Genomic DNA, 24,632 nt, shown 5'->3' on the forward strand with positions numbered 1-24,632 from the left:
TTTAAATTTCACTTATTGTGTTGTTCATCATTGTTTGTTTGCTCTTTAGTTCTTCTAGTTCCTTCTTAAACGTTTCTTGTATTTTCTCCATTCTATTTCCAAGATTTTGGATCATCTTTACTATCATTTCTCTGAATTCTTTTTCAGGCAGACTGCCTATTTCCTTGTCATTTTTTTGGTGTGGTGGGTTTTTACCTTCCTCCTTCATCTGCTGTGTAGTTGTCTGTCTTCTCATTTTGCTTAACTTACTGTGTGGGGTCTTCTTTTCACAGGCTGCAGGTTCATAGTTCCCGTTGTTTTTGGTGCCTGCCCTCAGTTGGTAAGGTTGGTTCAGTAGGTTGTGTAGGCTTCCTGGTGGAGGGGACTGGTGCCTGTGTTCTGATGGATGAGGCTGGATCTTGTCTTACAGGTGGCAGGACTGAGTCCGGTGGTGTCTTTTGGCGTGTCTGTGAACTTAATACGATTTTAAGCAGCCTCTCTGCTAATGGGTGTGGTTGCGTTACTGTCTTGCTAGTTGTTTGGCATAGGGTGTCCAGCACTGTAGCATGCTGGTTGTTGAGTGGAGCTGGGTCTTAGCATTGAGATGGAGATCTCTGGGAGATTTTCGCCATTTGATATTACGTTGGGCCGGGAGGTCTCTGGTGTACCAATGTCCTGAACTCGGCTCTCCCACCTACGAGGCTCAGTTCTGGCACCCGGCTAGAGCAGCAAGACCCTGTCAGCCACATGGCTCAGAAGAAAAGGGAGAAAAAGAAAGAAAGAAAGAAAGAAAGAAAAAATAAAATAAATAAAGTTATGAAAATAAAAAATAAGAAAATACTATTAAAAATAAAAAAGTAATAAAAAAAAAAGAAAGAAAGAAAGAAGAGAGCAACCAAACCAAAAAACATATCCCTCAATGATAACAAGCTCTAAAAACTAAAAAAAAAAAAAAAAAAAAGGACAGACAGAAACCAGGACAAATGGTAAAAGCAAAGCTATACAGACCAAAATCACACAAAGAAGCATACACATACACACTCAATAAAGGAAAAAATATATATATATTAAAAAAAATAGGAAGAGAGCAACCGAATCAATAAATCTACCAATGATAATAAGCTCTAAATACTAAACTAAGATAAACATAAAACCAGAAACAAATTAGATTCAGAAAGCGAACCCCAAATCTACAGTTGCTCCCAAAATCCACTGCCTCAATTTTGGGATGATTCATTGTCTATTCAGGTATTCCACAAATGCAGGATACATCAGATTGATTGTGGAGATTTAATCCGCTGCCCCTGAGGCTGCTGGGAGAGATTTCCCTTTCTCTTCTTTGTTCGCACAGCTCCTGGGGTTCAGCTTTGGATTGGCCCCGCCTCTGCGTGTAGGTCGCCTGAGGGCATCTCTTCTTCCCCCAGACAGGACGGGGTTAAAGTAGCGGCTGATTAGGTGGCTCTGGCTCACTCAGGCCCGGGGGGAGGGAGGGGTACGTAATGCGGGGCGAGCCTGTGGCGGCAGAGGCCAGTGTGACGTTGCAGCCGCCTGAGGTGCGCCATGTGTTCTGCCGGGGAAGTTGTCCCTGGATCACGGGACCCTGGCCGTGGCAGGCTGCACAGGCTCCTGGGAGGGGAGGTGTGGATAGTGACCTGGGCTTGCACACAGGCTTCTCGGTGGCTGCAGCAGCAGCCTTAGCGTCTCATGCCCATCTCTGGTGTCCGCGCTGATTTTGTGGCTCGTGCCCATCTCTGGAGCTCGTTTAGGTGGTGCTCTGAATCCCTTCTCCTTGTGCACCCGGAAACAATGGTCTTTTGCCTCTTTGGCAGGTCCAGACATTTTCCCGTACTCCCCAGGTGTCATAATTTTGAAATACAAAATGCTATGGAAATCCATATATGTCAGCAAAGGTGTGAAAGAGTGTGTCAGTAGCATTTCCAGGTCTGTTGATGGGGAATTTAATTGTTCCATGCAATTCATTCTGCCACTTTCTTGAATAACATCTTTTATTTATCGAATCTCTGGAATGATGGAACTGTGTGTGTCTGTGTGTGTTTTCTATACGTGTAAAGACATCCTTTCAAACACATTCATCAAGGGACTCTTGTCTGTCAAACATTGTGCTAGGCTCTGAGAAACAGTCAAGAATATATTAAATAAAAGCATTTATCCAGAGGCTTTGTCCCAAACATGAATTTTCAGATTGCTTTGGCATCTGCATGAAGTTCAAAGGAGCAGAGTAGGTAACAACAGAAAGCAACAGCAGCCACCCCTAACACACACACAACTGTGCACACATACATGCACACACACATGCATGTGCATACACACACACATGCAAACACATGTACACACACGTATGAACACATGCATGCACACATAAATATTTCACTTGATGTTGTGACATAGGCATGATCATCTCCACTCTAGAGATGAGGAAACGTAGGTGGAGGAAAATGAAACGACTTGGGTAGAGAAGTAAAAATGACAAGCCAGTCTGAGTGGCTGAGGTCACTGACTCTCCGACCTGTGGTCTTAAGCGTTGACCGTGCTGCAGGAGAGTTTGTCCAGTGGGGCTGAGTTTATCACCCCTCACCCACTCCACCCCTGTGAATTAGGTCGTGTGGATTAATTCAGAGATTCCACACGCTTTATAGTGCAGGGCGTTCAGAAGGGCGTGTGCATTTTAATCGTAAAAGTTCTTTTACTGGGAGCCACTATCCTTTAGCTTGATTTACATTCCATGATTTTCAGTCCTATCGGGGAGACAGTCTCACAAATATGGGGGCTCTTAGGAACAATAATATACGTATAAGATTGTGCCATGCAGTGTCCAGTTACCATGGTAGAGGCAGTAGAGTTGAGAGCTAGGAGATGGTGCCCACTGTAGTTGCTAAGTTTTAAAAGGTAGCAGAGAAATGGTTTGACATAAAGGAGGAGGCCGATGCCATCTTCAAGGGGCTTCATCCATAGTGTTCACTCAAATGGATTCCAGACTCAGCATCTGTGTTTTGAGTAAAATTTCCACGTGGAAGTCAAATCATTTCACTCAGCAAAAAATACTTTTTTCACAAAGCCTTGAACAGATCTATGCATACAAACCTACTTGGTAGCTCCAGGAAATGTGTGGGAGTTTCACTCAAAGGACCAGCCATGATTTTATGTGGTCTCATCTCACCTGACCTCCTGGGACAGCTGGTGGTTCCATGGTCAAGATATGATCATTCCAAGTGGCCGATCAAAACAGAACTTCAAACTCACCTTTAAGTGGTCTAAGTGTGAGACTTGGACTGAAAGAATCAGGCTAGTTAAGGTCCAACCTGTGTGATCATGAATGCACAACACTTGGTTTGAAACCAGGCAGGGTCTGTTGCATATTTCACCAAAAAATCAATTATACATTTTCTAAGTGGATTAACATACTCCGGGGAATGCGGATGTTTGAGATAGCTGCATCTGTTGGGCTACAAAAACAGCCAAACATGCAACATCAGAGCCTTCTAAATTATGGAGAGCACAACCCTCTGTTCCAGAAGGGAAAGGACCCAAAGGCAGAGCTGCCCTAGGTTGGCTCCCACCCGGGGGGGCAACGTCACAGGCAAGGACCATCTCCTGAGACGGCAGAGGGATGGATGTTCCTGGTAGCCCGGCTCAGCTCAGTGTTCTACCCAGTTGTTGCCAACTTAATTCTCAAGGACCTGGACTTCCTATGCAAAGTATGGAGTGTGTTTCTTTGACATCAGCAAAAGCACGACAGGCAAAGTCATTGTCTCTGTGGACGCCCATTGTGCCCAAATTCTGTTCTAAACTTTTCTCTCTGATCTTTGCTCCTCCTCTTAGGTTTCCTGCATAACATTTACCCAGGAGCTCAAGTAAGAAACTCGGTGTCTTCTTGGACTCGGCTGCCTTTCTCCTGCCCCATCTTCTGCCCGAGTCCAGTGGGTCACCTGGTCCTGCATTGCTACCCTCTGAGGGTCACTCCTGTCCGCTCTTCCCCTCCACCCCCGAGGACCTTGAGATCACACCTCCCTCCTTTCCTGCCTGGATTCCAAGGGACTTCTCTCCCTGCCTTCCCTCGGCCCTACTCCCCCATCCAATTTCTACCCTGGAGTTAGAAGTTTTACAAAATGGACCTCTGAGCGTGTCCGTGGTCTTCTGACCACTGTAAGTTTTTTGTGCTTCCTGTTTATCGTCAGGGTAAAGTCCAGAGTTCTTCCCAAGGCTTAAAGGGCCTGGCGTGATCCGGCCTCTCTTTCTGTTACTGTAGTTTTGCCTTTTCCGGAATCTTTTGTATCACGTTAAGAGGTTGTTTTTTTTTTTTTTATTTTAAAATAATTTTAGAATTACATGAAATTTGTAAACATACTGAGTTCTGGTATATTCTCCACCCAGGCTTGCTTCATGTAAACATCTTATATGAGGAAAATGTACAATTATTCAAGCCAGGGATTTAACACTGATGAAATACTATCTTCAGACCTTACGGGAATTTTGCATTTTCCCATCAATTTCCTTTTTCTGGTCCAGGATCTAATCCAGGAGCCTCCTTTTTATTTGGTCCTCACATCTCCCTGTCTGCTGTGCCCCATGAGTGACCCAGTGCCGCTTTGGCTCACTCTTTGACACTTGAACAGCACTGGCCAGTTGTTTTTTTTTGGTAGAATGTCCCCCCATTTGGGTTTGCCAGATGTTTCTCAAGACGAGACTGAGGTTCTTCTGGGGAGGACGTCGGGGAGGTGCTGCATCCTTCTTGGGGTATCCAGAGCACGAGAGTTGATTCCTCTTACCCTGATGACATGAATTCTGATCTTTGCCAGGTGTCTCCACTGTAAAGTTAGTATTAATACATAGCTCATGAGGAGGTATTTTGGGACTAGACCGCTACCCTATTTCTCATTATACTCTCACCCCGTAATTGTAGCATCCAGAGTGCCTGCCGCGTGGTGTTTGCCTAATGGTGATTTTCTACTTGCCTTGTTCCTCTCTTATTAATTAATTGGAATTTTACTCTAAGGGAGGTCTGTTCCTTCCCCTCCATTTATTTAGTTACTCACTTATTTAGGTCACTGTGAATGCATGGACCTTCATTTTATCCTGTGGGTTGTAATCCGTTGCCGTCGTTTGTCCTGTCACTCAGTTGTCCCAGATCTGGCTTGGGAGCATCTCCAAGTTGGCTCCTTAGAACTTTATAAGTTGAATGGGTGAGATTTACCACAAATGACGATGAACTGAGCAAGATCGTTTTTAATATAATTATGCTTCAAAAACAAACAAACAAACAAACACAAAAACAACAACCCAGAATTTTTTTGTAGGAACTGTCTCTCTAGAACTGTTTTTTCTCTAATGAAAGAGATCTGTAACTACTGGCTGTTAGCTAATGACAGAACAATCTACAAAGGCCTTTAGGACAGTCTAGAAAAAATGAAAAGAACCTTTGCAATGACACGGTGTTTTAGTCTCCACAAAACCCTGTGCTTATTATTAATTATTATTATTATATTTAGGGAGCTTTCTAAGCAGAATGATTTATTAAGCAGTCAAAATTTTAAAACTTTTTTTTTGGTTTGAAAAAGTTCATATATAAAAGTATATAGGGACTTCCCTGGTGGTGCAGTGGTTGAGAATCTGCCTGCCAATGCAGGGGACACGGGTTCGAGCCCTGGTCTGGGAAGATCCCACATGCCGCGGAGCAACTAGGCCCGTGAGCCACAACTACTGAGCCTGCGCGTCTGGAGCCTGTGCTCCGCAACAAGAGAGGCCGCGATAGTGAGAGGCCCGCGCACCGCGATGAAGAGTGGGTGGCCCCTGCTTGCCGCAACTGGAGAAAACCCTCGCACAGAAACGAAGACCCAACACAGCCAAAAAATATATGAATAAATAAATTAAAAAAAAAAAAAAGGTAGGCAAAGAGAAAAAGAAAATTAAAAAAAAGTATATATATAGTCTATCCATATATATGCATATATTTATGCTATATATAAAAATGCACATATATCTATTACATAAAAGAACCTCTATGTGCCCACCACTAAACTTAAGAAATAGAACATCACCAATACCTCTGAACCCACTGTGCACCTCTTCTGAATTCTTTCACTCTTACAGTCCATCCAGGGGCCACCACAGTAAATTTTATGTTTGTTTTTCTTTTGTTTGAGTTTTACTGTGTGTGCGTGTGTGTGTGTGTATGAGTTTTTTAAGCAACATACACTTTAGTGTTGCCTATTTTGGGACCTTATATAATGGAATCGCATAGGTATTCTCTTTGTCTTGCCCTTTCCATCTTTGTTTCCCTATTTATCCCAAAGGGCACCTGTAGCCATGACTCCATCCTTTCTCGTCACTGGCCCTTTGCGTGGATGCATCCGTGTCTATTTTGTCCATCCCTCTGCGTGGACACTTGGTTCTGCCTCTCTTTCTGAATGCCAGCAGGGATCTCTGTTTATTCTGTTTGTCCCCTGGTGTACCTTTGGGTGACATTCTCTAGGGTGTGTGGCCGCGAATGTAATTGCTAGATCATGAAGTAGGCAGATAATAAAATTTTAAAGTAATGTCAAATTTTCCCCAAAGTTCTTTTATATATTTACACTGTCATCAGCAGTACGTGAGGGTTCTCATTGCTTTAGCTCCTTGTCAACTGTTGTTAGAACTTACAATTTTTGCCACTCTTGATGATGTGGTATTAAGGCATATATTCTTGATTGCATATGTTTATTGTCTGTTTAGTTTTCTTTTTCTGTGAACTGTCTGTTAGGGCCTTTTGTACAATTTTCTTTTGAGTGGATATTCTTTCTCTGTTTTATAGAAGTTTTTTATATATTCTGGGTAATAAGACTTTTAAAGTTGCATCTGCTGCATATAGATTCATTTTGTAGCTTGTCTTTTCACTCTCCTTATTGTGATTTTTGACTAACAGAAATTTTTAATTTTAATTAAGTCCAGTATATCAGTGTTTTCCCTTAGGGTTTTATGAAGAAACCATTTCTTATCTTTGTTATAATGATTTCTTTTATACATTTTTTCTGAAAGCTTTAGATTTGCCTTTCAAGTCTAGTTACTTTTTCCATCTGGAGTAATTTCTCCTTTCCTAGGAAATATGCAATATCAATTTCCATACCTGTGTGGTCTGTTCGGTACCTGTAGTTATCTGTCTGCCAAAATCATGCCATCTTGTTTACCTTAAACTAAGATTGATTATGAGCGGTGCCAGCCTCTCCCCAGGTTGGCATTTACTCTTTGGGCAGCCCTGACTTTGCAGGGCTTTGGAGGGTGTAAAATGTTGGGGGTGTCAGCTGAAACGTGCAAAGCCATCTTGATAATCATGACGGTTCTGTGCCCTTTAAAACTTTCTGTCAAAACATTAAAACTTCTTTTATTGCCAATTGTAAATATATAGAAAGTCAGAAAATTGTAAAATTAATGTTTACTTAGTACATGGTAATTAGAAACACGAGAAACATTGAGAAGTAACGTGTTTTGTTTTGTTTTTCTCCTAAAAAACGTAATAGTTGGAACTGTGTATGCTTACTTCTTGTCATAGAACTTATGATTTGGAGGAAGTATCTCATCCATGCCTTGAAGGATTTTTGTCCTCCTTTCTAAGTCTGGATAGGTGTCCAACATTTTGCTCTGCTCACTCTCATTGTTGTGGAACACTTCTGAGAGGTCTTTCACTTCTCCTGGGACCGTGTCACAACCATATTCCTCATTTACGTTGATAACTTACCTCCACTAAGTTCCTCTGGCTGCCTATCTAAAACCTCTCAGAAAGTGGCAGTGTCGACATTCCCATGGTCAGCTGTCTTCTAATCACATCCAGTTGCACGTTATCACGTTTGTTTCTTTGCTGCACATCAGGCTGGCTACCCACGTCCTAATCCCCAGAGTTTGTGAATACTACCTTCTATGGCAAAAGGGCTTCTGCAGATGAGATTAAGTTAAGGATCCTGAGGGGGGGAGATTATTCTGCATTATCCAGGTGGACCTGATGGAATCACAGGAGACAGGAGATCAGAGAGAGAAGGTGATGTGCAGACAGAAGAGGTTGAAGCGATGTGGCTGTGAGCCAGGGGGTAGCAAGGCAGCCTCTAGAAGCTGGAAGAGGCAGGAATAGATGCTCCACTGCAGCTTCCTGAAGGAACCAGCTCTGCTTCCTTCTTGATGTCAGCCCTGTAAGATTCATTGCAGACCTCTGCCCTCCAGAACCATAAGAGGATAAATTCGTGTAGTTTTAAGCCACAGAATTTGTGGCAATTTGTTGCAGCAGCAACAGGAAATGAATATACTGCACTTTTATCTTTGTTGGACAATTTCCTCCTTCAATTATCCTTTTTTGTAAAACGACATGTGGGTTTATTACTGGGAGCCAAGTAGACAAACCCGAGCTCTGCTCTCTGTGCGTGAACTGAGTGACAGATGTGCAGTGACTAATCGCTAACAGACTTTGGAAGAAACTATGTGATTGGTCACTGACCATGATGCGCATCTGTTCTTTATGTCATGATGTGTGGACGGAAGACCTAGTAGCAAAGTTTGTATCTATTCAGTTACTCTCAGAAAATAGACGGTGGAAACAGTCATTTGAACTGTGAGGTTGGTGGATGGGTGCTTTTGAACTAAACTGTAGTCATAAAAAATGTGTGCGTATGAGAAACATTAAAAGTGAGGATGGCCTGTGTTCAGTTTTCCTGCTCATAAATGTGGTATGTCTATTTATTTAGGTAATTGTCCTACCTTTAATAATCTTCTCCATCAAATCTTGAATACTTTTTTTTGATTTGTTTCTAGAATTCTTATATTCTTATTGACATCGTGGTGACATCTCTTTCTAATGTCTGGAACTTTGCTCATGTGTAGAAATGCAAGTTATTTTTGTAAGTTTTTTTTTTTGTCCAGCAGTTTTATTAAATCATCCTGTCAATTCAAAAAATTAATCTGTAGATTTCAGTAGTATTCTATGGAGGAAATAATATAATCTAAGAACAATAAGTTTTCTTTCCTTATATGTTTACTTTCTCTTTCTGAACTTATTGGGCAGGCTAGGATCTCCAAAATAATGTTAAATAGAAGATGCATTAGCAGGCATCTCTGTCTTATTCTTTATTTAAAGGAAATTCTTCTAATACATTTTATGGCTTAAATGGTGCTTAGTAGTGGTTTTCATAAACCCTTTGTCAAGGTTAAGAAAGTTCCCTTGTATTCCAAGCCTTATAAATTAATACATAGTTAATTCTTCTAAATGTTTGATGCATCGCTGAAAATAATATCAAGTCTTCTGATGATGGCTGTGGTATTTGACATATATTCATTAGATTAGACTTGTTAACTTTGCTGTGCTGAAATTGTTGCCTGATGGTATACTAAGAGAGATATATTAAAACTGCCATTATGATGGTAGATTTGTAAATCTGTTCTTGTAGTGCTGTTAAACAACTTTGCCTTATAAATTTTAAAGCAATGTTATTACAGGCATATGAATTTAGAAATATTTTTTATCTACCCAGTAAATTGAAATAGCTAGTGATTTTTGTGTGTGTGTTATCATCTATCTTGTCTAATATTAATAAAACTATACTGACTTTGCTATTTTCCTGGTATGTTTTTATAATACCTTTATTTTCAAACTTGCAGTATCCTATTTTAAGTATATCTCATGTAAGCAGAATATAGCTGGAATTATCTCCCATACATTGTCATTTCCATAACCTTCCTCTTCTCCTTCAAAATATAAGAAAATAGGAGAGGTTTAAATTCAATTATATGCTCTTATTCATTTCTGTTTTCCTAGTTGTAAACAGACTGCCTTGTACATAATGAGCACTTAATAAATACTCATTGAATAAATAAATCAATTAATAGATTTAAATTTTGTTATAGATTTGGGTCATACTTATCCATAGTTTCTAGGACTTTCCCATGAAACATGGGATATAATCACATATGTGATTTGCTTATTTAAAAAATCAAATGTACCAGGATGTCTTAATGTCTTAATGGGAAAGGAGGCATATTGATTTTGAAACTTATTTATATTTTTACCAGATATAAGTAAGGAGTCTGGATTTCAGTTAGTCACAGTGGAGACCCAAGTGGCCTGATGAGATTTCACTGCTGATGATATAGGATTCAGTCCTTTTCCCCAGAAACTCTGAGTGAAGTAAGCACTTGAGAAATATTTTCCATGTCCGGGACCTTCTCATTCTCTGACCAGCCATCCCTACACACTATCTACACCATTCCTTTAAAACAGAACGTAAAACATGGCTCTATCCATCTTCTTTAGACTTGCATTTCTGTTAGGGGAGCTCTGCCTCTTCAGCTTTATTCTAAGAGGTGGTGGTGGAGGGTGGGAGGAGGTTCTGAAGAAGAAGGAGAAGTTGTGCTTTTTGCTGCCTGGTCCCCTCCCCACACAACACCCCCCCATCCACTCCTCACCCCACACCAGTCCAGACCAGAGGTACTAAACTTTTGAGACCAGACCCTTAATTGTTGTGTGTCTTGGGCACCACGTCTTTCTCTCCAGAGGCGTGTTTGCCCTACACACCCTGCAGAGGTCCCTCTCTGATTCCTGCTGGAGGGGTTGGGTGGACGGGGCTGCGTCAGAGAAATTGTGCTGTCTCTGCTTCTTCTGTTCCACAAACACTCGTGCCCTCGTAGACTCTTCACTTGCATGCAAGCAGACTCTTTGCAACAGCCCTTTTGATCTCTAACCTTCTGCCCAGCCAAGAAGAACCCTCATGCATTTATTTCATTTAATTTTTTTTTGAGTCTTACTTTTTATTTATTTATTTTACATCTTTATTAGATTATAATTGCTTTACAATGTTGTGTTAGCTTCTGCTATACAACAAAGTGAATCAGCTATATGTATACATATATCCCCTCCCTGTTGGATCTCCTTCCCACCCCCCCCATCCCACCCATCTAGGTCATCACAGAGCACCGAGCTGAGCTCCCTGTGCTATATAGCAGCTTCCCACTAGCTAACTATTTTACATATGGTAGTGTATATATGTCAATGCTATTTTCTCTGTTTGTCCCACCCTCCCCTTTTCCCCCGTGTCCACAAGTCCATTCTCTATGTCTGCGTCTCTGTTTCTGCCCTGCCACTAGGTTCATCAGTACCATTTTTCTGGATTCCATATATATGCGGTAATCTACAGTATTTGTGTTTTTCTTTCTGACTTACTTCACTCTATTTCATTTAATTTTTAACTAAGATTTCTAATGCAAGAATGAGACATTGACTAGAGATAAAGGACCACTTGATACAGAGATAAAAGACCAAAATCTGCACATTTCCATCAAATGGGAAAGTCAGGAATGGAAATAAACTCTCATAAAGGAATGTGATAAATGCTGTGAAAGAGATACATCCAGCATATGGAGCCAAAGAATGTTTCATGAGGGCAGGAATGATGTCTTACACAGTCTTCATTCAGTTCTTGTACCAAGCAAGATGTCTTGAACGTGGTAGGTACTTCACAAACCTTTGTGATGAATAAAATAGTTGGAGAGGATGTTGTAGAGATAGAACTTGTAATCATATTTCCAGAAAAAGAGAGTTGATGAGCAGTTTAATTAATATAAAAGCCAATTATGAAGTGCCAATAAATGTCTTCTTTTCTTTCTTTTTTTTGTTTTTGCATGATACTGTAAAACAAGGATATTAAGGGATTTGGTGTGATTCTACATGCAGTACTTTAGGGAAGGACCAAATACCTTTTTATGGAAGATGCAAACTCATCCCATATTGACACAAATGGTCTTGTGTAAATAATTAGAATAACAGCTCAGAAAGGCTATAAACATGGGACAATCATAAGTTTTCTTGTATTCAGTAGCGAGGCGGGTTCCTGGTGTACCTCTAGATTTGCTGTTTGGACTCGCTTTAATTTATCTCTTAATTTATGATCCAATAGAAGAAGATAAAACAACAAATTCATGAAGTTTACAGATGGTACTTAATTAAGAGATATTACTGATCTGAATAAAGACTGGTAAGCGTTCAACTGGCTTTAAAGTAGTTGGAAATGATTATAGAAAATAGTAAAAACAAAAAAACAACAACAACAAAAATCAAACTTGTTTGTTAGGGAAATTGAGGAAATTTTAGAAATGGAAATATAGAGGAAGAACAAACATGGAACAGCAGCAACTTTGGTATTGGTCTAAAACTGGCAATGAAATAACCTTTTAATATGTGTGATTTTATACAACAATGGTATATATTTTAGAGTGTGCCCTGTGCATACTTTTGAAATAATCTCACAGACTTTATTTTAATGGGAAATTTATTTCAATGGAAAATCAATGGGAAGTCACTGGACTGGACTATTTTATCATGGAAGTGACAAGTTCTAATTTATATGTTTTTTACTTATAATTTTGGCATAATTTTAGACGTGCAGAAAAGCTGTACAAATGATTCAAAGAATACCTGTAGACCTTCCCCCAACGCAGATTCTTCAAATGTTAACATTTTGTCACATTTGCTTTATCATTTTTTCTCTCTGTATCTTTATCTATATCTGTATTTACTTCTTTTTCTAAACCATTTGAGAGTAAACGACAGATATTATTCCCTTTTACCCTTAAATACTTCAATGGTCACTTACTAAAAGCAAAGACATTCTCTTTTGGTACAAATACAAAAATAAAGAAATTTAATGATGTTATTGTACTATTAGCTAATCTATGGCTCTTACTCAAAACATCAATTTTCCTGATAATGTCCTTTATCAGAAAAAAAATCTGGGACCAAAAGTTGTATTCCCTTATCATGGCTCTTAGTGTCTTCTAATCTGGAGTGTCCATTAGTTTTTCCTTGTCTTTCATGATCTTGATATTTTTACTGTGCACAAGTCATTTATTTATAGAATGAACCTTGATTTGGATTTGTCTGATGGTTCTTATCATTAGATTCTGACTCTGTATTTTTTTCACTATCACAAGAATGATGTGTTTTTCACAATATGTGATATCCGAAGACTATGATGTTGAAAGGGCCATTTGATTATCCGGTTAATGTGGTCTCTGCAGTTTCCCCACCGTGAAGTCACTGTTTTCTACAGCAAAACTAATTTCAAGGTACCTTTTATAATTAGTCAGTGCTTATAGGGAGATATTTTGTGACCGTGTAATTATCCTGTTCCTCATTAAACTTTCACCTCCAGGTTTTAGCATCCATTGAGTACACATCACTGGTGGTGGAATCATTACTATGATGGTTGTCAAATGGTGATATTCTGACGCATGATGGTCTTTCATTTCCCCAAATGCTTGCAAGGATATAAGTCAGTTTGGAGTGTTGTGCTATAGTTTTCTTTTGCACTGTGGTTGTTTCTTTAGGAGAATTTTCATCAGTGGAGGTATTGTCACAGGGCCATAATTTACCCATTTTGTTCACTTTCCCTTTTACACCCACTATTCACAGAGTGCCCCCCATTCCTTTCTTTCCACAGAAGCAATGTCTTCCAAAGACCACCGCCTCAAATGGATTGCATTCATTGGTCCCTTTTTGTAGCTTCTGATCTTTCAGGACCCCTTTTATCTTGCGCATGTCATGGATTTTTCTCTGTCTTGTGGTATTTGGGGACCATCTCTGGCCCGCAGCTAGCTGCCCTCTTTTCTCTCCCATGACGTTTTTCTTGTACTTCCTTTGTTTGCCACAAAAACATGCAGTGGAGTGTGAGATAGTGCACTGGGCGGGGGTATTTTTCTACCTTTATGTAGTTTGACATTTGTGCATTATCTGTCTTCTAGTTATGATGTAGGTATGGCTTTTTACTTAAATTAGCAAAGCCTCGGGTTTTAGATCTTTGGGATCGAGGTGGGGAAAATCTCATAAAGTATGGGGGGGCATCTTGTTAAGTGAATGGGTGGTTTTATATTCTCATATCATATACCTTGGATTTCCATGCTTCTGCATCCTTCCCAATTTAAATCTCACAGTAAACTTCCAGAGCACATTGGTTGAAGATGTGAGCACTAGAGTTAGAATTCTCAAGTTCACATTCTGACACCAACACTTATATGGTATTTAACTACTTGAGCCTGCTTCTTTGCATGTAAATGAAGTCTGATTGCACCTAACTCATAGGGTTGTTGTCAGGATACTTGAGAAAACCCACATAAAACTCCTTGATATTGCCCTAAACTATCATTAGCACTTTCTAATATTTTAAATAAACATAAATAATTAAATTATTTTACTTAAAGAGGGTTGATTAATGAGTTCTTCTCGTGAACATGTTTGCTCCTCTCTCTGTCCTCTCAGTGTTTTGCCACTGACCTGAATGAGACATGAATTCATATTTATTAACTTTTCAGGTTGACCCAGAGTCGGAAGTTAAATAGTGATGACAAATTAGATGACAAATTCCTGTCCAAGTTGTTGTCTCCTTCTTGAATATATTTCATAGGATTTAGTTTTTCCTTCCATAGTATCACTTATCATAGTCTACCTTGGCTGAACTTTTATTTATGTATCTTCATCCTTCACTAACTTGTGAGGTGTTCAGTAGAAAACTTCTTAATTTATTCAGTTTGGGAACACAGACAATGAATCAGTATTATTCAGAGAATTACAATAGAGTGAGGTGACCAAGATGATGGGGTCTTATGGAAGAAAAGAAACTGAACTGAGATAGAAACAAAATTAATATCTAATATTTCATGCCCGCCTGAAACTGATGTCTGTAACTTGCGTTAGGCTGTTTCAGCTTGTGTGTAGGATGGATTGGAGGGAACAGGAGAGGAAGATTCCAGCTCAGAGGCCATCAGGGCTGCAGTCACAGAGATGCAGAGAATTAGATAAACTTGAGATGTCATTTGGACCAACGGAAGCCAGTGTAAGATTGGATTTTGTTTTCTCAGTTACAAGTATATTGATGGTTGGGTTATGAAAAATGGTGAAAACTGTAGAGTTAAGACCTCATGGAAATATTGACAGTCTTGCCGTGAAGGAAAATAAAGCCTCTGTGGATTCACCAGGTTTTCTGTGTTAGTTAACATAATTAAACCCATGGAGGAAAGAATAATATGACTCCTTTCTTATTCAACACCCCTTAACCCCAGTTTCCTCTCTTCCCTCCTACTTCTTGGGTGGCTTATTAGCAAGCCAAGCTCAGCAGAGTACTGATAGGAAAAATAGTAACGTAAATGATGGCTGGATGCATTATTCTTCCAGTGAGCCAAGCACTTGACTATAGGCTAGCTGTGAGCTGACCAAAGGATACTATTGCTCTTGACAAGAATTACTGTGTTGATGATAAAACATTTGTAACCTGTTCATCAATAATGGAGTTAGCAGAGTTATGATGGAAATATGATTTTACTTAATTTGCAATTTCTAGAAATAGTATATGTGCTTCACCTGCATGACAAAAATGGGGCCCACCATGATATTCTATGGAGAGGAATGTGCTGGAGAAAATCTTGTCCAGTCCGCTGGAAAAACAGATGTTCGTTAACAGGCTGACCGCAGACTCTAGACCTGATGCCAGCAGAGACCTGCATAGGCCAACTCGAGTTCCCTTCCTGGCTCTGTTCTGTGTGTGTTCAAAGGCTCCCACAAAGTTCAGGGCACTTTTTTTTTTAACCATCTCTAACAAAACACACCGATTCCTTGTTTTTGTTTGAGTTTTTTGTTTGTTTAAGCAATTCCTTATTTTGAATCTAGATAAGAAATAAAAGATCCGTTTAGGCACACCTAAGAGCTACAAAGCACCGATGAGTCTATGCAGAGTCATGAAAACGTCCTGCTCACGTACAGAGATTTCAGTGCTAATCCCAGGTCAGAGGAGCCACTGGTCACCTTTTTAAGAAATGGTGACATTTTGATTATTGATACAGGGTCTTTCTAGGTCTTAGCTTCTTGAGATCAAGATAGGAGCCTCCTGAATAGAGCCTTTCAATTTCTAGGGTTTAAACAATCTTTATGAAATCAAGGATCTTTGGAAACGAAGTGCAGTCAGCTTAGTTTGTATTAATTGAATTGTATCTCAAGTGATACTTGTCTGCAATCTTTAACAAATACTAAACAACAAATTCTGTTCGTTTCCTAGAAACATACACCGGAAGGACCTGTAGAGGTCATTTTCTTCATTTCTTGGCTTCCGAGCAGACTTGGTCTTACCTTCCCAAAGGTAAGAGTTTCTGCGAGAGTTTCTCTCAAGTGTACCTGCAAATAGCGGGGGAGGAAGCTAGGGCCAAGGGCAGCCTTTCCTCCTTAATATGTGTCAGAAATCACGGCAACGTTCAGGAGTCACTTCTGTCCCCAGTGTTCTAACACCTTTTATTCCATGTTATGCAACCTGCATGGGAGACCCGGGTCCTCACCAGCAGGTGGGTGACCGCTCGGCGCCCCCCCAGGTACCTGCAATTCACCTGCTCGTCTCGGTGACCTTTGGTGAGGCCTCATTGGCTGTTGCTGCTCCTTGGCCACGCCTTGCCTTGGTCACGAAGAGAGGAGTGTGGTTAGTCCAGAGGCAAAGGTGTGGCGGCCAGTGTGCGCGCGACAAGACCAGAGAAACAACTGTGAAAGTGGCATGAGATGCACGTGCTGAGCCCTCCTCCAGGGCTGACGCCATCGCTCCACGGACCCCCCTAAAGAGCTTCAGACACAGCGGAGGGAAAGGGTGATGCTGATGGGGGCTCCACGGGGCAGCCGCGACTGCTCCTTGGTGACGCCTCCCAAAGACCCCATGGTTCCCAGGCCTGTGTCCCTTGTCCCTTTGTGTCCTTTCTCTGTTCCTGGGGGAGCACATCTACCCCTAGACTCTGGGAGTGTTGTGAAGGTGGCCGAGGTGCTGGAAAAGCAGTGGCGATGCTGACCCAAGTTTGCCGTGGGACCCGCAAGTGGATACGGCATCCGGAGAGCTTTCCTTGTGACATCAGGTTACGTCTCACAGATCAATAGCTTCTTCTTCGCTGAAACTTCCTGAAGATGACCGAGTTACGGGGAGGGGAAAGAGCTTTATGAGACCCGCCCCAGGTCCGCTCGTGCAGGCCTCTCCCCACCGCAGCCCGGGATGCTGTAGGAGTCCTCCTCCTCATCTTCTCTCGCTGTTTCTGCCACGGTGCTGGCTGCCAGGGGAAGCCTTGCCAGCTGTCAGCAGAGCAGGCAGGATGGAGAGGCCCGTAGCAGGCCCATCCTGCATCCTGCATCCTGCCGCCGGGGTCCAGCTGCTGGCTGCAGGACCAGAAGCCGTCAGTCACCTGTCAGCGCGGTTTCCTGCATGGCAGCATGATGGCCCGGCCCGGCCGCTGGCCTTGGCTGCAGCCGGCTCGGATGCTCTGCCATCATCGCTCACCACTATCAGCCACGGGCAGCCCGCTACTGAGAACCAGGCTGTCAGAGCTGCTCGGTCCCAGGTGCCAGGGGCTAGAGGGACGCGGGTGCGCTTGGCAGCTGGGCAACTTAGGATGGCTGGCGGCACCCAGAGCCAAGATGGGCGCCCACTGGTTTCCCTGCGAAATTCTCAGCCCACCTGTAGATCAGTAGCAGACTGGGGGGTGATGGATGGGGGAGGGAGAGAAGGAGGAGGGAGAAGGGAAGAAGGTGGGGAGGGGAGGAAGAAAAAGAAAACACACGTTTTTAATTTATTATTAGATTCTCCCTTTTCTAATGCTGCTAAGTCATTTTGACCAAGGAAATTTTGTGTGCCTAAAGACCCAGAACCACACGCTCTGGGGACAAATTTCGTGAAAGGTTTTCCCTGCAGGCATCACTCTAACAGCAGCGGGATGACAAGGAAGAGCTGGGGGCACCCTCCTTCCTCTTCCACATCTCCAGGTGCTGGAGGCTGGACCTTCAGGGTGAACGGGGCCCCTGCCTCCGCCACATCTCACGTGGCTGTGAGTCGAGATCTTGGACTCAACCAGCGAGTTCTCTTGGCAGGTCATCTGGATCTCTTACCACCTCACAAACCCTTGCCTGTGTCTGCCACCCCTCTGCCTGGGAAGCAGCTGTGTCTCCCTCCTCTTTCTATGTCCTCTGGTTCAGGGCTTCCATGCCCGGTATCTAGGAGGCGCTCAGTGGATGATTTTGGAACCAAAGTGAACTGAAATTGCAGGTACGGGGGAATATTTAAACCCTAAGCAAATATGCAGACACATTGCAGACCAGATCTCATCCCCGATACATGACTCTGTCAAAGCTCCAGTTCCTTAGCCTGACATCCGCGTGGTAAGATGCTTGTCAACATTTCCCATCTCGCTCTGCAGACAGAATCTTCTCAATACCCCTTTGAACTCTGACTTTGAACAACAGTTCATTACCAATGTGTCAGTCTGCCTGTTTGCCAAAAGATTAGGGGATGAGAAAGTGAAATTTCTAATTGATGTACTGAAACAGAAATACAGATCTGTGTGGCGATACCCGGTCTCCCAAGAGAGCAGCTCATTGGGCTGGGTTTCCTCTGCTCTCGTCCTACATGGAAACATTGAAAAACTCCACTGAAGCATCACCTTCAAGATGGTTTGCCCAAATCTGGGGGCAGAACTGCATCCAGGAAACGGAGAAATATAGTCTGTGTTACCAACTGGAGAGACCCTGCCCGTCCTTTTGGAAACGCCCATTAGGAATAGGTTATGCCAAACTTTGTGCCAAAGAGAAACTTGAAAAAAGCCAGGGCTGTAAAATGTTGGCTTGGAGACAAAAAGAAGTAAGTTAAAGGAAGATATCATACGCTATTGATGACTTGACGCTTTACACCTTTACGAAGACTCATCATGTCCTTTGAGTTTAGGCTGCACAAAGACTACATCTTGCAGCTTTCTTTCTTTGTACTTTTGGTGCAGGAACAGCACAGCCTGTGTGTGAACAGAGGCGAGAGTGTGTGTGCATAGGTCACAGGCGTGCCGGGGTGCAGACCCTGCCTTCTGACTGCCTTGGACCTTCAGGCATAAGCAGACATTTCCATAGTCTGAGATCAATGAGTTTTCCCAGGAAATGGAGCTTCACCAGGAATGAAGACCAAGGGGTTTAATCTGATCTGTCCTTTGAAAAAGTGCTTTATTATTTTTGTTACTTTTTCTTTTCTTCATCTCAGAGCTGTGTACCTTCTGTCTTACAAGATACGCTTTGCCTGAGGGAGCTTTGTGAACCGACAAAGGGCAGGGGTACACCTCGGGGTATGGGCTTGGTAGTTCCGTATGACAGTATCCTTCCAGTGAACCCAGCCTGCTTGTTGTGAAAGTGTGGTTTCAAATTCTTCCCTTGAAACGTGGATTAAGCAGTGTTGCTAATACGTGTTTGTCCCTGTGCTGTCAAACTTTTCACAGATTCCAGAGTCTTGGACAGCTTAATAGCCGGGTCCTCGGTCAGTGTTACTGCAGCCGTGTCGCCCTGCCTTTAAGGCACCATTTAGATTTATTTGAGCAATAGGGGTAGAATGATACCTGGTTAAGGACAGCATGTGGTTATGTATATATCATCACAACTCACTGACATCCAAAGTGACCAGATGAAATGGACAGAATTTGCTCTCCAAGGAGCCATTGGCCTCAGGGCAACTCAGCTTCTGCCCGTTTCCCCAGCACACAGCTTGAGGAGCACGTGAGGGCCCTTCTGGTGTAGAAACTGGGCAGCCTGGGGTTGTTGCAGGGATGGATTTATTTTTCTTTCTTTTTTTTAAAATACAGACCTAACAGCTCTTTAAACACATCACCTCTAGAATATTGTTGGTTGATCTGTATATGTTTCTCTAAGACACTCCCTCACTTTCATTCTCTCTCTAACTTTCGGGAGCTGAGTATAATAAATAGATAATTAAACATCCTTTGTGTCAATTTATGGCACAAGAAGATTGGACTGTACTTCGATGGAACATTTCCCAACAGTTTAATCCAACTCTGTTAGAAACTGCATTTTGATGAAATAATTTTAGGAGATTATCATCTGCTTCTGTTTCCATGAAGAAAGGGAGTGGACTTAGCCACGTAGGACTGTGCTAGGTCTTCAAGGTGGTCCACTGAGACCACACGCCAGGCCGTCTTTTTCTTTCCCTGTTGGCATCTCAGGACTTTTCCTAACATAGTTGTTTAAGAATTGCTTACTGATTGCATGAAAGAAGAGATGGATGAATAAATACTTGTATGAGAAAAATAAGAGTACTGGCTGGGATAAAAGCCTCCATGAGAAGGTTTTCTGGAGCCCTTTGTGTGACTGAAGGTTGATTTCAAATGACCACGTGAGCGTTTAATACATTTTAACATCTTGAGATTCTGCCCACAGATCAACATTATTTTGAATCTTCACCTACCTATTAATTCAAGTCTAAATTAATTCTTACTCAAGGATGTTTCTACTCATGTAGTATTTGAAAATGCTCCCAGCCCAGCCGGTGGGATCAGAAGAGAAATTGAGAACACAGATATTTAAGCCTTCAGACTATCACATAAGCGACTATCGAGAATCAATCTTGCGGGGACTTGTCTGAATTTAGCTTTCCTATTTTAAGTCCTTGTACCAGGACATTTTTTCCCCTGAATCTTTGTTTATTTGTGCCCTTTGATGACACATTTCTAACTGGGTACCAAAGGAAGGAGGGTCATTATTTCCTCTTTCCAGTTTGTGTACCACTGATGTTCTTGAGCAGAGCTCTTGAGCTTTTTGGGGGTGCATTATGGGCTGAGTGGATATGAGGCTGTTTGAAGAACAGTGGACATTGCCTCGCCACATGTGATGTTTAATGTATTTATCTTCATGTCTTTCCACCAGAGATAGTTCATCTCAGTCTTTCACCCCAAAACATGTATCGAGCGCCTATGGCAAGCAAGGCTTGGAGTGTGTCACCACATCCCGAATTATATGGAAGCCCATGTGTTGACCACCCCCTATAAGTACACAATGGACATTTTCACAGAGATCTGAGTCACCCAAAAATTCAACCCATGGAAAGGCTGACTCCTTGTTTCTTCCTTCCTCATGGCCGGGCCTTACGACTTGCCCAGACCTCAAGTGTGTTGGATACATCCTTCTTTACCCATCGCCCTTGTTCAACACCTTGAATTAATCTTAGCATCTCCTTCTCTCTTTCTCCTAACAGGCAAATAACTTCAATTCACACTAATTCTTCTTTATCAGTGTCTCAAACATTAAATCCACCGCCACTATCTGCAATCAGGCCCATAGTTACAGATTCTCAGTGCATTCTACATACCGTGGCCAGATTAATCTTCATTTAATGCCTTCATCATATCACACCCTTATTAAGTTTTCAAAGGCTCTCTCTTGCTTGTGAGATAACGTTCAAAGCTCTTTGCTTAGAATTCAAGGGTTACGTTTTGCCCTGACTTATACTGACTTCAGCCCAATATTACCTGAATTGACAGTGAGCTCTAATATTTTTTAAGCCCTGATGTCTAATAGTTAAAAAAAAAAAGCTGGCTAAGTAAATACTGCTGATAGCATTTCTGTTTCTACATCTTTGTTTTGGTGAAAATATTTTAGGGAGTCTTTTGGTTACATAAAGTTCCTGCTTTTTAAGTAAAGGAGTTTGAAAAAACTCAAGGAATTATACTGCTTGATATGATATTGTATTATGTTGTTTTTATGACGGATGGAGCTGTGTTTCTGCTGGTTCTTATCCTAGAGGCTGCACCAGTTCTTCCAAAGTCCAGAAGAATCGCAGAGGTCTAGGGGGATGGACAGTGTAGCCCGTGAGCACGATTCACAGAATACAGAAACACTGCAGTGGGTTCCCAGGGGCACCGGAAGAACAAGCCTAGAAAGTCTGCCTTACCTTGGTATCAGGTATGGTGATTTAATCATTGTTATTTATAACGTAAAAGGAAATATAAATCCCGGACGTGCAGGAGTCTGGGATGCACGGATTACATAACCTAGCTAATTTTTGCTCTCATGCACCCTCTACTGTAGCCAGAGTATCTATGCCCTTATTTTTGAACATGCCTAAAAGATGTTAGATTTTCTGACCTGGACGACTTTTCCTCTCCTCTCTACACAATTTTCCCATTTTCAAGGCTAACCTGGGTCCCAGCTCCTCCCTGAAGCAGGCCTGATATTGCCACAGGCTCTGAGGCAACACCCTGCAAGCAGGATGGCCAATCCTTGCTGGGGTCCTGGAAAGAAGAGTGCATCTGGACCCGCTCAGTAGGCTGAAAGCTTTTCATTTAGGGAAGCAGTTCTTCTGTTGAATTGTTAACTTAGTACAAATGTCTCAGAGTGGGATTACCAGGTCAGAGTGTGCATACTGTCATAGCTCTGGACCATCATTTGGAGGATTAGTGATTTGGAATGGAGTTTGACATGGTTGAATGATCTATGATTTTGTACACTGAAGTTCATTCGCATGATTTATGTTTTCTTGATACCCCAAATACTTATCAATTCTATTAACACTGCAGCAATCATTATTACTATTTAGTCCATTGCTGCCTGTGGCGGGCTCACTCTGAGGTGATGCCCAAGGTGGCATGCTCTTGTACAACGCCAATCTGGAGTGTGGTGATAGCTGTGACTTGGTTCCAGCCAAGACAGTATGGCTGAGCTGATGGGATGTCATTCCCTTGACTAGATTCCGTCGTACCAGGCTCTATCTGAGCAGGTGGGACGGAGAGATTTTCCTGCTGGCTTTGGCGGTGTGAGCTGCATGTTGTGCGGGGTCGTGACTGCAATCTCCTCCTGGCAACTTGGGCTGGAGGGTACAGGATGCCCCACTCCGTGGTTAGAGGTGGGTCCCAGCTGGTGCCTCTCTTCTCCTCCATGTGGTGTCTCATCCTCCAGTAACCAGACGGCCTGCTTTGCATGCAGTCTCTGGGGCGTGTTTTCAATAGTGAGAGTGGAAATTGTTCTGAACTCAGCTCTGAAAACATCACTGCTGCTCACCGTATTCATCAGACCAAGTCAGAGAGCCAGCCTCTAACCTACGGGGCAGGGAGGTAGACCCCAAATCTTGCTGAGAACGGCGCCAACTACATGGCAAAGTCTGTGGACAGACACGGGGAGACAGGTGTCACTGAGGCTGTAATTACAACAACCCGCCACAGCCAAGAGGAAGGCTCTGTAATTTTCCAATAACCGTGAGGATCTGAGTTGAGGTGTCTGCAAAAGAAATAATGGGAGAGAAAGGAATGAACTCAAGTTAGGGCAGAGAATTTGAATCCTGACTCCTTGTAGGAGGCAAAGCCTACAGTCAGAGATGATTCTCCTGCATTAAATTTTGGAGTTTGGGAGGGTTTGGTGGTGTTATAAGAAACGGGGAAATTAGAACAACAGGTTTGCAGGGCATGTGGTGAATGTGCTCTAAGGCCTGTGAGTTTATGCTGCTTTAGGATGTCCTGGGGAAATAGGTAATAATTATTTGAAAATAATAAGTCAAATATGGAGTGAAAGTTCAGAGTTAGAAGATAAAATTTGAATCTAACTGCAAAATCAGAGAAAGAAGTTGGTTTAGGAAAGAACCCTACATATGAGGGGCAGAAAAAAGACAAGCTACAAAAAAAAAATAAACCCCAAAACCAAAAGGGCTCCAGATATCATTCCTCCAAAGAAGAAATACAGGTTGTCAGCAAGGACATGTATAGATGCTCAACATTATTAGTCATTAGAGAAATGCAAATCACAGCCACAATGAAATTCTACATCATACTCACAAGGGTGACAACAATAATAAACAGAAATAACAAGTATTGGCCAGGATGTGGAAAATTTGGAATCCTTATGCTTTGCTGGTGGGAATGAAAGATGGTGCAGCCACTGTGGAAATCCATTTGATGAGTCCTCAACAAGTTAAGCATGGAAGTACCATATGACCAGCAATTCCACTCCTAGGTATATATTCTAAGGATTGAACACAGGGACTCAAACAGACAAACACATGTGCGTGGTCATAGCAGCACTGTCCCAACTAGCCAAACAGTGGCATGGTCGTCAACAAGTGGATAACCCAAATATCCTTCAACAACAGATGATAGCTGAACAAAATGTGCTTTCCCCATACAGTGGAATATTATTCAGCCATAGGAAGAACTGAACCGCTGAGACAAGCTGCAGCGCGGATGAACCTTGAGAACATAATTCTAAGTGAAAGAAGCCAGACATAAAAAGTCACGTATGATTCTATTTATATGAAATACCCAGAACGGATAAATTCATAGAGACAGAAAGGAGATTAATGGTTTTGGGGGGCTTGGGAGAGGAGGAGTTGGGGAATAACTCCTTTTTCCAAATGAGGGCCCTTTTCCACATTTATCTGTCTGGGGGTGAGGACGTGGACGTATCTCTTTGGGGGCTGCCATTCAAGCCACTGCAGGTGGTAATTGAGTTTCAAACAATGCTCAGTGGGCTCCTGGCCGTCCTTCCATCTGGGACTTGCTGGCCTACAGAGGCCAACAGCCCTGCAGAGAGGAAGCTGGCCCCTTCAGGCTGTGGGAAACCCACCCTCGGATGACTTATCGGGAAATGAGGCCGTTTCCAAACAGTTTCATCAGTGTCAGTTTCCGAAACCACATTTGGTTTTAGCAGTTCCCTGTGCTTTATAAATGTTAAACTCCTGGATTTACAACCGAGTAATAACTCTGTGGAGTGTCTCAGGGACCTGCACAGGATATGAACCAGGTCCAGTGACAGCAAGAAGCTTTGTGATCATCGCTCCGGGCCCTGCCATGATGCTGCCTCCCTC

General features: G+C 42.3%; 1 long non-coding RNA gene across 2 annotated transcripts in view; it reads left to right on the forward strand.

Moving 5' to 3' along the window:
• LOC309610774 overlaps positions 1-24,632 on the forward strand; it is a 217,182-nt gene that overhangs the window by 103,557 nt on the left and 88,993 nt on the right. For both annotated transcript variants that reach the window (XR_014234156.1, XR_014234157.1), the window contains one exon: positions 16,050-21,742. This is a non-coding gene — a long non-coding RNA (uncharacterized lncRNA). The remainder of the gene's footprint in view (positions 1-16,049; positions 21,743-24,632) is intronic.

This window comes from Balaenoptera borealis (assembly GCF_965194805.1).
Source record: "Balaenoptera borealis genome assembly, chromosome: 14".
Classification (NCBI taxonomy): domain Eukaryota; kingdom Metazoa; phylum Chordata; class Mammalia; order Artiodactyla; family Balaenopteridae; genus Balaenoptera; species Balaenoptera borealis.